This window comes from Scophthalmus maximus, chromosome 7, assembly GCF_022379125.1.
Source record: "Scophthalmus maximus strain ysfricsl-2021 chromosome 7, ASM2237912v1, whole genome shotgun sequence".
Taxonomy (NCBI): domain Eukaryota; kingdom Metazoa; phylum Chordata; class Actinopteri; order Pleuronectiformes; family Scophthalmidae; genus Scophthalmus; species Scophthalmus maximus.
In genome coordinates this window covers 21,899,638-21,912,649 of record NC_061521.1, presented here as the reverse complement: position 1 = coordinate 21,912,649, position 13,012 = coordinate 21,899,638, and positions in this window count along the sequence as shown.

Genomic DNA, 13,012 nt, shown 5'->3' with positions numbered 1-13,012 from the left:
ATCTGAGCCCTTTTACCCTCAGGGGTGCAGAAATTACAGTTGTGAACTTATTTTTAAAAGACAAAAAAGTTGGAATTATTATTGGTTATCGGTATCGGAATCGGCCATGTGAAGCAGGTAAATATCGGTTATCGGTATCGGCTGAATCCCTAATTAGTAGTCAATGAATGTATCGATTCACAATATAGCGGACCGACATGCCTATGTGGTTAGTTCATGTTTTGTTTTTTTAAATGATAAATAAATCTACAATCTGATTATTTAAACGTCTTACCCTTCATAAGTGCAACACAGACGGGCCCCTGACTCCATTCTGCTGCGGCTCTCATGCGCTGCTGCTCACTTCCGGGAACTATTGAGAGGCTCCATGATCCGCCAGTGCTGGGAAAAATACTAGTCCATTGGAGTGTGTGTGTGTGTGTGTGTGTGTTCAGTACGACAGGTGGAACCAGGAAAAAAACATGAATTTCGCATAAACCGACATGATTTGAAGATTTAAAGTCGGGGGGGTTCAACGTCTCATCTCATCATCTTGTTCTGCTGCTCTCACCAACCATCGACAAGACACTCTCACAAACAAAGACTCTTTGCTCTTAGGCTATAATGACAGAAAACCCGCTTAAGACCACAATGCTGAGAAAACAATGAAAGCAATCTTCAGTCTTACATTTAAAAATAAAAATCATGTTTTTTTCCCCCCTCAGAGATGAAAACACACTGACGCCAGTTAGCACAGTTCGTGTTGCTACTACAGTAAGTGCTAACACTTACCTGGTGAGTAGACACTAATTGTGACGAACCCAAATCACTTTGTAATTTGTCACACTGTTCATTGTTCCTCACAGAAATCCAGAGAGGTGGGAATGTAAGAAAAATCAAGTATTAATTCCTTTGGATCAGACTCATAAATAAACGGAGAACGGAGGATATCAAGCAGCAAATTTGATATATGGCAAAAAAGAAACGGCGATAAGGCGTCAAACCTACCAGCCGTCTCCAATTGGATTTTTCTTTTTCATTGTCTAATCCTTTTGAATAGGAACAAAGAACACAATTATGAGAAGACGGTGCTTTTTCTTCTGGAACCTGAACATTTCTCGACGCCAAACTTTTATTCCATCGCGCTGAAGATTACTCACAAAACAGCCGTGTAATTGGACCGGCGAAGAACCACGTTCCTGCTGAACTCGCATTGGAGGATTATAACTCATATTCTTAGATAAACAAAAACAATTTAAAAAAAAAACACAGTCATGGTTTGCGCATTTGTGAAATAGCACACCTGGATAGCATGGATTGTCATGATTGTGCGACCTGTGAACGAATGTAGTCTCTGTGCTTCCTTTTGTCTTTGTCGAATCCTCTGTTGAGTTTCAATCTGACCTAAAATGAAATATAAAGCCTAAAATATGATGGACGGAGTGATTTATCATTCAAATTGATCAATTCAGTACACCTCCTTTTTCGTTGCATGACCTTGGCCAAACATTCAAGTCCACATCGATGTCTTTCAAAACTCATACAATATTCATAATCAGCCTATGAATACTTGAGTTATGTGTTTTGTGTAGCCACACTCGCACTTGAACTTTGACCACCAAATTTCGATCAGTTTATACTTGACTCCGAGTGGACGTTTGTGTCTGATGTAAAGATATTCTCTCCAAGGCGTTCCCAGAAAAAATTGCGTTGACAAAATTGGGACAGACGTCGAGATACAAGTGACCTTGACCTCCGACCGTTCAGCTTCTTTCATTTCCCCTGGACTGTTTGCTCGCTGTTGCTCACCGTGACGTCAACGCAATGTACATCAGCAACGATTTTCACATTGAATAATTCGTTCGTCAAGATCTGACGTGTGATTTAAGTGTTCCCGTAAGTTGTTTTTTTGACAGTGTATATGCAGGTATCGTATTTCCTATTTAAACCTCTTTTTTTTCTTTTGATTTGACCCTTCTTCTGACCATTCACTAAGAATTATCCCAGGTTACTTACTTTGAGATAAGTCTTAGTTTTACTCACTGGTAACAAAATTGACAACGAAATTGACAGTGAAGATAAAAAAAGAAGAAGATATATATATATATATATATATATATATATATATATATATATATATATATATATATATATATATATATATATATATAGATTTAAAAAGACAACACCACCCAAACTTTAATTATCAAGTTCTGCGCTTTCAGCTGCCTCAACATGTGAAGCGATCCAAACCACGAACCATTTAAAGATGCTTTCTTTAAAACATCTCACAAGTTGCAACGGATGCCAAACTAACAACTTTTACCAAAAAAAAAACAAAACTCTACAGCAAGTCTATTACTTTGAAAGCTTCGTGTCCCCCCCCCCCCCCCCCCCCCCCGCATTCTAACTTTCTATAAATTAGTCGCCCAGCAGCATATTTCTGACTGGCCTTCATCGGCGAGCATCTGTGCATATCCATGCAGTGTAATAACCTCACCAATCTTAATCAATGATACGACAACCACCCACTGATTGTCTTTGGGTGCACTCAAATGCTCACCGCAGTGTCCGTGTTTTCGTCTCCTTCCCAGGGTGCGCGCAGGCTGACGGAGGGGGGCCGTTCCAGCGAGACGGGGAGGCCCGACAGATGTCGTGGGACCCTCCGCCATCAAGTGAGAGACAGCCAATGCTCTCGTGGTCTGATTAGAGCGGCCACGGGGGAGCACAGCGAGGAGACTTAATTAAAACTCATCTAGATGGAAAAACGCGGTGTGGGAAAAAAAAAAAGAGGCCATTTTGTGCAGGCTGCTGCCGGCTCCAGGGTTATGGGAGATATGTGTACCAAATCACAGTGTTGGTCATGTGGGGGCTTAAAGACGAGCCCCCGGAGCCAAGCGACTAATGCAGATTGAAAAATGATCACAATTACGGTGGCATGTGCCGCGGCGCCTTGGTTACAGCCAGATGCAAGGCACAGTTACGCGGCGGACACAGAAATGGATCTCTGTCTTATTTCATTCCTTTTCGCCTCCTCCTCCGTCTCTCCGCCCCGGCGCGACTCTGATCAAAGTGAACGCGCGTTGGGAGAATTTCCCGCGGCCGCAACAACAGCCAGAGCACACCTCCGCCACGACGGTAGAAGTCTCCTCTCCTTCGCACGTCGTCCATTTTCTCCCTTTCATCGCGCTCTCTGCCCAGGCGTCTAAATGACGGCGCACCACTGCGACGGCGCCCGTCTCAAACGGCCATTAAAAATAATGAGATGGCCATTTTCACTGCCTGTTACTTGAAAACAATCCATGTCACACAGGGGGCCCGGTGCAGAAGGCAACAATTGCCGAGAGTAGATCTACTTAATAACCTCTCGTTGTCCTTGGTCGGACCGCGGAGCTGGTCTCCTGCAGGAAACTGGTCCGAGAGACAGAGGACGTGTGCGTACAGGAAGCGTCTGACCGGAGAGGACACCGGAACAATACGTCTGTTTTGTTATGCGCCAATTGTACATACCCAATGTCGCCGTGTTTGTCGCGGCTTCCCTCTTGATTCATATTCACAACCCCTGCGTCATGGAAACATACGGCGTTTTTAATTGGCGGACAACAAATTGCGGCATTAAGGCATTGCAACGAGACTTTATTGTGGGGTTTGTTTTTAATGATAAGTGAAGCCATATGTCTTTGTCAGTCTGAGACAACAATGTCTGTGTGCATGCAGGGCGCAGGAGCTCAGTAATGAAGTGTTTTACTAATCACCTGCTGGTTCTCAGGAAATTGTTGAGATGTTCTAAAAGAGAAAAGAAAAAAGATATCACCTAAGTTTTCTTTCATTTTCACAATGCAAGCAGGTGCAAGTGATGAACATCTCTCTGAGTCCGAGTCGCTCATGATGTTTGTGGGGGGGATCGTGTCATCTAATCAAGGCTATAAGTAACCTACATCATTCGTATGTGTTTTAAGCATTGCTCGCTGAGTTCAGTAATAGAAACCACGGTGAATTTAAATAATTTAATTCAAATCAAACGCAACTGCACTAAAGCTGCACAATAGGTTTGAAGGGGCAGTGGCTGCTCTCTCCTCAGACGTCGCAAGTTTTCTCTGTGTATATGCCGTGGAGATTAATTTATAGTCTTAATGCCAAATTTGCTGTGTATTTTTTTGCTTGTTGGGTTTGCATTGTGGATTTATTGTATACTCATAGCCAGTTCAAGTCACTATAGCTCTTTCTTAGCTTCTCTTTATTTTCTCTCTGCCATTCTGTTCGGGCATTTTGATCACAGTTAAACACCTGGTTGTTCATGGGAAGTTATTGAAGAGGGAAGATGAAGCACCATGAGCTAACGGGCTCGCTAACTTGCAAACTGTCTGTCGAACTCAACTTGTCCTCCGGGGGTTAGCACTTTCAAGAAAGTTTGCTTTTGGTCCGTGGGACAAATAAGTGTCAATAAGCCGAAAAAACTATAATTGTGGACATTATCTTACATCAAGCGTTTTCCTCTCCATAGAACTCCATTATAAGGAAGAGGCTTAACGTGACCCAGTGTGCCAAAGCAGATATCAATTATGAGCCAAATCCCTCTCGGATATGTCTTGTCATGAACACTATCACCTGGCAAAACAAAAAATCAAACCCCAAAACCTATCATGATGTTATCTTACATTTAGCACATTAAGTTAAGCGTGTATGTAAGATTAACGTCCATAATTCTGGGATTTCGGGTTAGATTTGGTGTTTATGAGCACGCATATCTGAATTAATTTTGGTAATTATTGATTGCTGCTTTAGCATATCACGTGACGTTGAGCCTTTTCACGTTAAGCGTTTCAGAATGTGCCCTCGTTGTGGTATTTCAATGAGAATGAACTGATTTTTAAGACAATTGTTGCTGTTTACTAATTTTGGTGTCCACGTTTTAAAGGGCGCCCCTTCGACAATCATGGTTTTGCACTTGGTTGTACGCTCAAAAGTGTCGGAAGTAGCAGTGTAAATAATAAAAAATTAGAGAGTGCACTTCAAATCATGCTTAGTGTGCATTGTTCCCTCAACATCCAAGGCCAGTGGTTGAGTGGGAGTGGTTGTCAAATGGTCTTGACAGGTCGTGGGTGCTGTCGAATGATGTAACTGGTGAGATGCTCGTGGGTGATTTTTTTTTTCTCCCTTTAGTTTGTTTCATTGGGACAGAACTAAGTGAGCTGTTTCCCCCTGAGTACACTCGTTCTGCCGAGCTCATTGTCTCCAGGCGTCGTGTTGAACAGACAGGTATGAGATTATCTCCCTGATCAAAATGTAGGCGAGAAAGCACATAAGTGTATTTCCCAAAATGTCAAACTATTCCCACTGCCGCTGCTGTCATAACAAGTTTACAAGGAGCATAATTGCACTCTGAGCTTTCGCACAATCTTAAAATGAGAGAGCGAGCTCACATATTATACTTCACTCGCGGCTGCCTTCTAATGACAGAATGTTTGCGTACCGCATCTGGGCGGAGACCTGCATCGACATGAAACAAGCGAGTCACATCTCACCATGTTGCTTTTACACCATCCGATGGCGAGACGTCGTCAAGTTGCACTCGATTAGTAATAACTGACGTGTGGACATCAACTTGGCCAGAAATGCGAAGTGCTTTCAAGAGTTGAAGCAATTCAGGTCCAAAAAGTGTAACGCACCGATTGGCTGGCAAATATATAGTGAACTTTCTGGGGCAATCGAAAAACATCAATAGCCGTTTTTCAGGTCCTTCAAATTTGTTGCCTAATTTGAAGATGATTGCATGGAATTCCTAGTCGGGGGGTATGTGAAAAACAAGTTTGGCAAAACGATCAATACACTGCAAGTTCTGTCCCATATCTCTGTTTTCCGTCCGGACACCGAGCCAGTTCCGCGCCAACTTGTCGGCAACGCACCTATTCCACGTCCCACACTGGACACGGTGTAGTCCAGCAGGCCGCAGCTTTGCACGGTTTCACAACTGGCCGAGAGTGAAAGTGGGGATGTAGCGATGGGACACTCCATCTTACCGCTGTGTCACACTGGGTGGACGGACGACAGTTGAGCGCCTCCAACCAGGCCAGAGAAAGCCGACGCACCTGAGAGTTGCGGGGGAAGACCTAACAAGCATCCACCCGACGGCAGATTGTGATTACTGAAGAGGTTGACGCCTGTCAACACAGAGAGGAGAGGGGTGCTTCTTATTTGCAGAAGAAGCTGAGAGGAAACCATGCACTGACGGAATGGACGACCGAGAAAGCCACGGCAGAGCAGATGTTTGGACGGAGAGGCAGATGCAACAGACTGTCCGAAGGCTGCGACCGCGCCTTGATGTTCACACATAACATGCTGTGTTGGGTTGTAATCAGTGTGTGGTGGCTAGATTCATACCATGGAGTATTTGGGCAATGTTGAGGGGGTTTTTTCCCCGGAGATTTCAAGAATGAAGTCACAATATTGCGAGAATTGAGTCGTAATTTAACGTGGGGGGGGGGTCATAATATCACAAGAGTAAAGCCAAAAGTCATAATATTTAGAGGAAAAAGAAAAAAAAGAATTCCCGGCCATTTCCTCCTCCGTGAAAGAGGCAATTTCCTCCGTGTGGTTCTTTCTTTCAAAAGGACACAGCTTCGTCCGCAATCCTTTCAAAGTCCTGATACTTGTGGTGCTGATGCGCCGAAAGAAGTTTCATTATTTGTTAATATTATGACGACTTTTTCACGTAAAATGATGACTTTGTCGTGGTTAAATCACATCATCATACCTGTAATATTATAAAATATTTTCTACAAATGTGACTTTTTTATTCCTGAAATATTGGGCCTTTTTTGTTGGAATCTCAACCTTTGAGTGGCCCTAGTACTCATCATTAACTGTATTGTTTCATCCCACTTCCTCGGACAAGGCGGAAAGCAAACGATTGCGACTGAGCACGTAGGTCCCGACGAAACTGGAAAGGAGAACGAGGTTGAGGAGGGGAAAAAAAAAAACAAAGAGGAGAAAATCCACTCGTAAGGGAGTTGGAGGCTAAACTGTGCAAACAGCATGCGCCAGGTCCCGCTGAACAGGAAAGAGAAGAATGGCCCTGTCTTGAACAAAAGCGAAAAGCAATTCCCAGCCCACTTCCCCCGCGGGTCTTCATCGAGACACACCGCTATTCAGAGCAACTTGACTTTGCGTACTTAGAGGGGGAGAGAAAAAAATATAGAGGGAGGAAGATAAAGAAAGAAAGACATGGGGGGGGGGGGGGGGGGGGGGGGGGGGGGGGGTGGAGGAAGAGGAGGGACATGGACACAGAGAGCTGTCCGGAGATGACGTGTGACGAGCCACGATGGGACACTGTCCCCCGAGCAGCGCACATATCAGGGGGTGGTCCCGGTAATGTCCCGTTGGTCGCCCGAGTGCCTCTTCAACAAGTGAATCAAACATGCTAATCTGCCCCCCCCCCCTTGTAACTCACCATCACGGTCGTGTGCGTCGCTGGACAGAGGGACGACGATCGCTTTGTGGTGTGCCTGTGTTCAAGTGTGCCTAACGAACCAGTAGCACAGAAGAGGCCTAATTGGCGTCGGACCACCCTCCGACAAATTGAAACATAGCACACTGATGTCCCACCAGCTGGCCCCGTCGGCGCGCGCACACACACACACACACACACACACACACACACACACACACACACACACACACACACACACACACACAAAGGTTGTGAGTCCTGCCAGTGCATGGACAGCTTAGCCCTAATGTGCCGTTTGCAATTTCTCAAGCCGGCCCAAAGAATACAGGGAATATGGGGCGGGGGGGGGTCTTCACTCCGCAGCCCACACTTCATTTGTTTTATTTTGAACGATTGATGATTTTCTTGTTCAGAATTGATGGAATTTCTGTAAGAAAGGACACACAAACACAAATAGTGTTTGGATGATGAAGAAGTATTTTTGTGGGTTCAATACGATGACGTGCCGTGACAGCGTGGTGTTGTATTGGTATTCACCTGCGCTTCTTATTTCTATCATCTACACCATATCATCACAGCAAGTTGTTTATAAGAAAAGAAAAAAAAATCCTTCTCCATTTCATTATTTATCACTTTCAAATTCCTGTAGCCTAATGAAGCATGTTGTTTTTCCTCCACTCCCCCTCAGCATGTCACAACTCTTGCTGCCTGAAAAGTATTTTTTCGGCCCGACTGGTGTTCATCTTCCTCCTCAATACAGGACACAGTGTTTGGTTTTTCTAATCACTTTGTCCATATGCCAAAGGAACCCAGACCGAGGCTGATAATTATTCATAAATAATGTAATATAATGGAAGTCTTGGATGAAGACGGCAATTAGCTGAATAACAAAAGTGCAAAGTCGACGTCGGCCTCGAATCTGCTGACGCACTCGCAACACATCCGAGCACATTGATGAGAAAATGAGTGCAGAGAAAAGAAATATCAGTGTTTAGTACCCTGCTGATTGGGCCACCTATCATCTAATGCTAACGCTAATGCTGCATGTCTCCACCTTGAGACACGTCGGGGCGTCTTGTCCGTGTCCTTGGACGTTTAGGGAGGCGCTGATGTCTGCGTGTTTTACCTCTCGGACACTCATCACGCGTCAGTTAGTCTAACTAGGTCAGGGGGTAATAGGAAAAGTACATAAGAAGAACCTAGATACGTCTGCCACACTGATGCATCACATAATGGAGCATATATACCGTATGTGGTACTTGACTCAGTGGAGTGCTGTACCAGAGAATTTTCACAATACCATCACTGCTTTAACCATCAAATAAAATCATCTCTTAATCTTACCCTCTCGTATTATACTGTATGTGTGTCATACCTGACGGACTTGCCTGGATTTGCTGATCAGTTGCCATGACACTGACAAATTGAGTCAGCGTCATGGCAACCGTCACAGGGGCATCTGAGGATTAGCCACGAATGTTAGGTTTGTTAGGTTTTTCGGTTCATTCTGTTTTCGTTGACTTAATTCTATTCTCTTTGCCTCCGCGTGCATTTGTCTTATTTACAGGCCTCTCTGATTTGTGTTGTAGGACAGTGCTCCCCTTTTCTTCTTCCGTGGGACTCGAGGAGAGATAAAAGCCGGAGGAAGGTACAAAATATCTCAGCGAGAAGGCGCTACAAGAGTTAAGTGAGACAAGCCGGTGTACAGATATATTGTTTTCCAGTAGAGACACATAGGACCACCGCATCACTTTGTAAGCTTTTCGCGAGGACAGCTCAGACTTGGCGATGGCAATGTACAGGCTCATCCGACCCAGAGACTCATCCGACCCAGAGACTCATCCGACCCAGAGACTCGTCCGACGCGTCCGATATTGACAATAATTACTTCTGCCTGATACATTGTCCATCTCCAGGAACTTCGTGCCTCCACCCTGCAAGATTCCCTTTCACAGTCATCTATCCACAGACTGCAAGTGTAACGAAGGAACTGCAAATAAAAGAAGTATTAAACTGAATTTACAGTGTACGTGATGCAATAGGTTTAATGACAGTCAGTTGTAGATATCGACAGTGAATCTTTTTTTGATTTGTAGTCCAGGAACAGACTTCACATTCTGACAGCCCTACGAAAATAACAAATGCATATATATATATATATATATATATATATATACATACATACATACTGTATAGAATAACAACACATTGTGCTTTCTTACAAAACACCCAGTGTCTTTGTTTGCAGGAAAGGTTGCCTTGAATATGAGCCTCTTTCGAAAAAGTGCAGAAAACTGAGACTTTATTCAACAATCTCCGGCAGCATCAGAAGTTTGCTGAAGAAAACAAGAACAGCCACAATGGACCAATCACGTTCTCCTGAACTCCAAGCTGGTGTATAGCTGCCATCGCTCCAAAACGTATGGTTGAAGATGTGCTCTTATGGCTATAGTGTGCTGTAGCTATGGCAACTAGATGGGTGGACTCCGAAGCTATGCTGTAACCCCCCGTAACACACAACTACAAATTTCTTTTTTTGCAGTTTAAATCATTTGATTTTTCTTTCCATTCAACAAATAATGTAAGGCAAGGTAAGAGTAACAAATGCACTTGTTATAATAATGAAATAATGGTCTTCATCAACTGACTGCTCCGGGTCGACAAAGGTGATTACGTGTAATGGGCTTGAATGTTATCGAGTGTGATGATTTTTCTGCCCTGTATCGATTTGAGCATTGCAGTGATTTTTTTAAGTTAGCATGCTAGCTTGTCACAAGCCTTTTGAACATCTGCATGTTCAAAAGGCTTGAAAAAACACATACCAGAGGAAAAATAGAAGATATTCTACGAATAGATGAGGAGATGGTTCGTCAGACTCAATCCTGGATGAAGATTAAAGGATCCGGAATCCAATATGTCAAGTTGTGAGAAAGTTTTTTTTTATTTTTTAGATCTTCATTAGCAGAGATTGATTTCTCGGATGGTATGTGTGCATGTTTTTTACATCCCTCCAGCAGGTCGGTGGTCTGATTCACCGGCGTTACCGAGACAAATGCACACGAGTCGCACAATGCTGAGGACAACAAAGTTCCTATGAATCAAAATTCGCCTTACATGGACGTTAAAGGGATAGTTCAGTGTTTTTTGAAGCGGGGTTGTATGAGTTACTTATGCATAGTTAATATGTCACCTCATGGAGATGGTGATCAGTGATGTCATTTAACGGAGTGTGGAGGAGAAGTGGAGGTAGCGACAGTCCGAGTCCCACTGTTGCAGAGGGGACCACCGCAAAATGACCTTTTTCGCCACATTTTTTAATGTTCACCATAAAAAAAAAATCCCTTCAACTGTACGCTGAAGGACGTATCTTTTCACTGCTTTAGCTTCACGCCAGACAGCCGTTTAAGTTTGCACTCTTTTTTTTCAAACGTACTGGTATGTCCTGCGCCAACTCGCCGCGGTAGCTTTGAGTCGTACGCTATTTTTCACCGCACAATGATGACAGATGGCCTCACACTCTGACACTACACGGCATAATTGTCCAAATCAGTCTTACTATGCCGCTGAGCCCGGCAATTAATGTGCGTATTTCTCATCCGACTGAGCTGATTGATTGAACTGCGAGGTCAGACCAGCGTGGCGAGGACAGCTAGTGGTTTGGTTTTCTTTGTGCGTGTGTGCGAGGTTGACGTCCATCATTCTGAAGCCGTTTTTAACGTCTCGGGAGCTGAATGTTGAATCAGTTCGAGTGTTATTGCATGCATTGTTTGCTAAATTGCTCGGATCTTTGGAGAGACGAAGAAAATATAGAAGGGCAATTCAGTGGAGGAGAAGCTATCTGATAAATTGATTCCCAACCCCTATGTGAATTTAAGATGGCAGCACAGAACCAATTAGCTTTCAACCGTCCTCTTCTGTTGGAGGTACAGTCGGCTCATGATGTATCAGACGTGTAGTTATTGACTGACCGCGTTGTTTATTTGTTTTGTTTTTTATTAATTTGCGTGTATATTGTTAAAGAGCCAGCGGCGACCACGAGACCAGTTTTCATATCTATCTATCTAATTAAACCTGCGCTTCTCCGCCTACGACATGTCACAGTGGCGGCCGACCTCCCGTGCTACAGTGACATGATCTCGCCAGCGTCCTGCTTTCACCTGTCCTGTAGTTTCTAATTACTGAAAAAGCGTGTATGTAAGCACGAGCGACATCTTTTTCAAATTTCAAGTCATAATTTGTTCCATTGTTATAGAATATCAAGAAATAGAGAATAATCTCCATCAGTGTCCCTGAGCCCAAAGTGACCAGGCATCTTTAATAAAAAAAAAAATTGGGGTTTGCATAATCAAAATTCCTGTTTTTTCATTCATTTGACTCATCATTTCATCACTAATATGGCTGCTTTGGGATTCTTCGCCAGCCAGGGCTCTTCCAAACATTCAGCTGACCTGACACTTTGTCATTAGAATATTTTCGACTGGCATCACCTGCGATCTGTTACTGTAACTAATAACAAGTGAACATCCACTATTTTCAGAAGCGCCCTCATTGATTTCAATCCGAAACTGAGCCTGCGCTTCGATAATTGCATCAGGTTTTTGTCGTTGCAGGTGACAGTACCCCTGCCTTAGGATGTCCCAAAATCTCTGCAATATTTCAATCCAAACGTGAGTGTGTCCAATATGACCATGAAATAATTGAGCAAACATGGAAATAACTCTGAAATAAAAAATAACTCTGGAGAATGTCAGTGAACTCATCCGCTCATGCGTGCGTGCGTGTGTGTGTGTGTGTGTGTGTGTGTGTGTGTGTGTGTGTGTGTGTGTGTGTGACATCGCGGATGATCGTACGAAGGCACAGGATGTTTTCTCTGCATAATGCATGGTAGGTGTGTTGAGAGAGCAGACCGGCTCTCTTTCCTCCCATGATGCCGTCTTCCACACTCGGATCAGAGAGAATACGTGAAACAGCTGGCAGCTGCCGCCGTCATCGCGCGGGGAGGGTTGTGATTCATCATGTGATGAACTTCACCGTGGGTTCGCCTGTGATCGCGGTGCACCGTTACGCTGGACGCAGACGGAGGCAGAATTAAGTCTTGTGTGCATGTGGACAAAACATGAAAACACTTCTGAAGTGTCATGTTGTCCTGCCGACTACACATACTGTAAAGCGGCCTTCGTTGCTGACAATTGCGGAGATGGATGTAAGGTCCAGAACACATAGTATAACCGGACTTTACATATCTGGGATGATGCTCATGCTGCTGAGGAGACCTGTTTATACAGTAAGATAAGATAAAACTTTATTCGTCCCAGTGGGGAAATTTGGGTTATACATATATTTGGGATTTGTATATTAAATATAATGATAAAAGGGTCAAATGTGATGCATTTTCCTGCCAAAACCCTTGTTTCTGCAACACAAATTTCCTTCACTGAATTGTTATGAATGCATTCATAACTTATATAATAAATAACGTTCCTCCTTTGTATTTACTATTTAGGAGTAAAAGGGAAATCTTCTCAGACTCGTGATCTTGTCAGTCGCTATCCGAGTCACTGATAAATGTGCAATTGCAGTCTC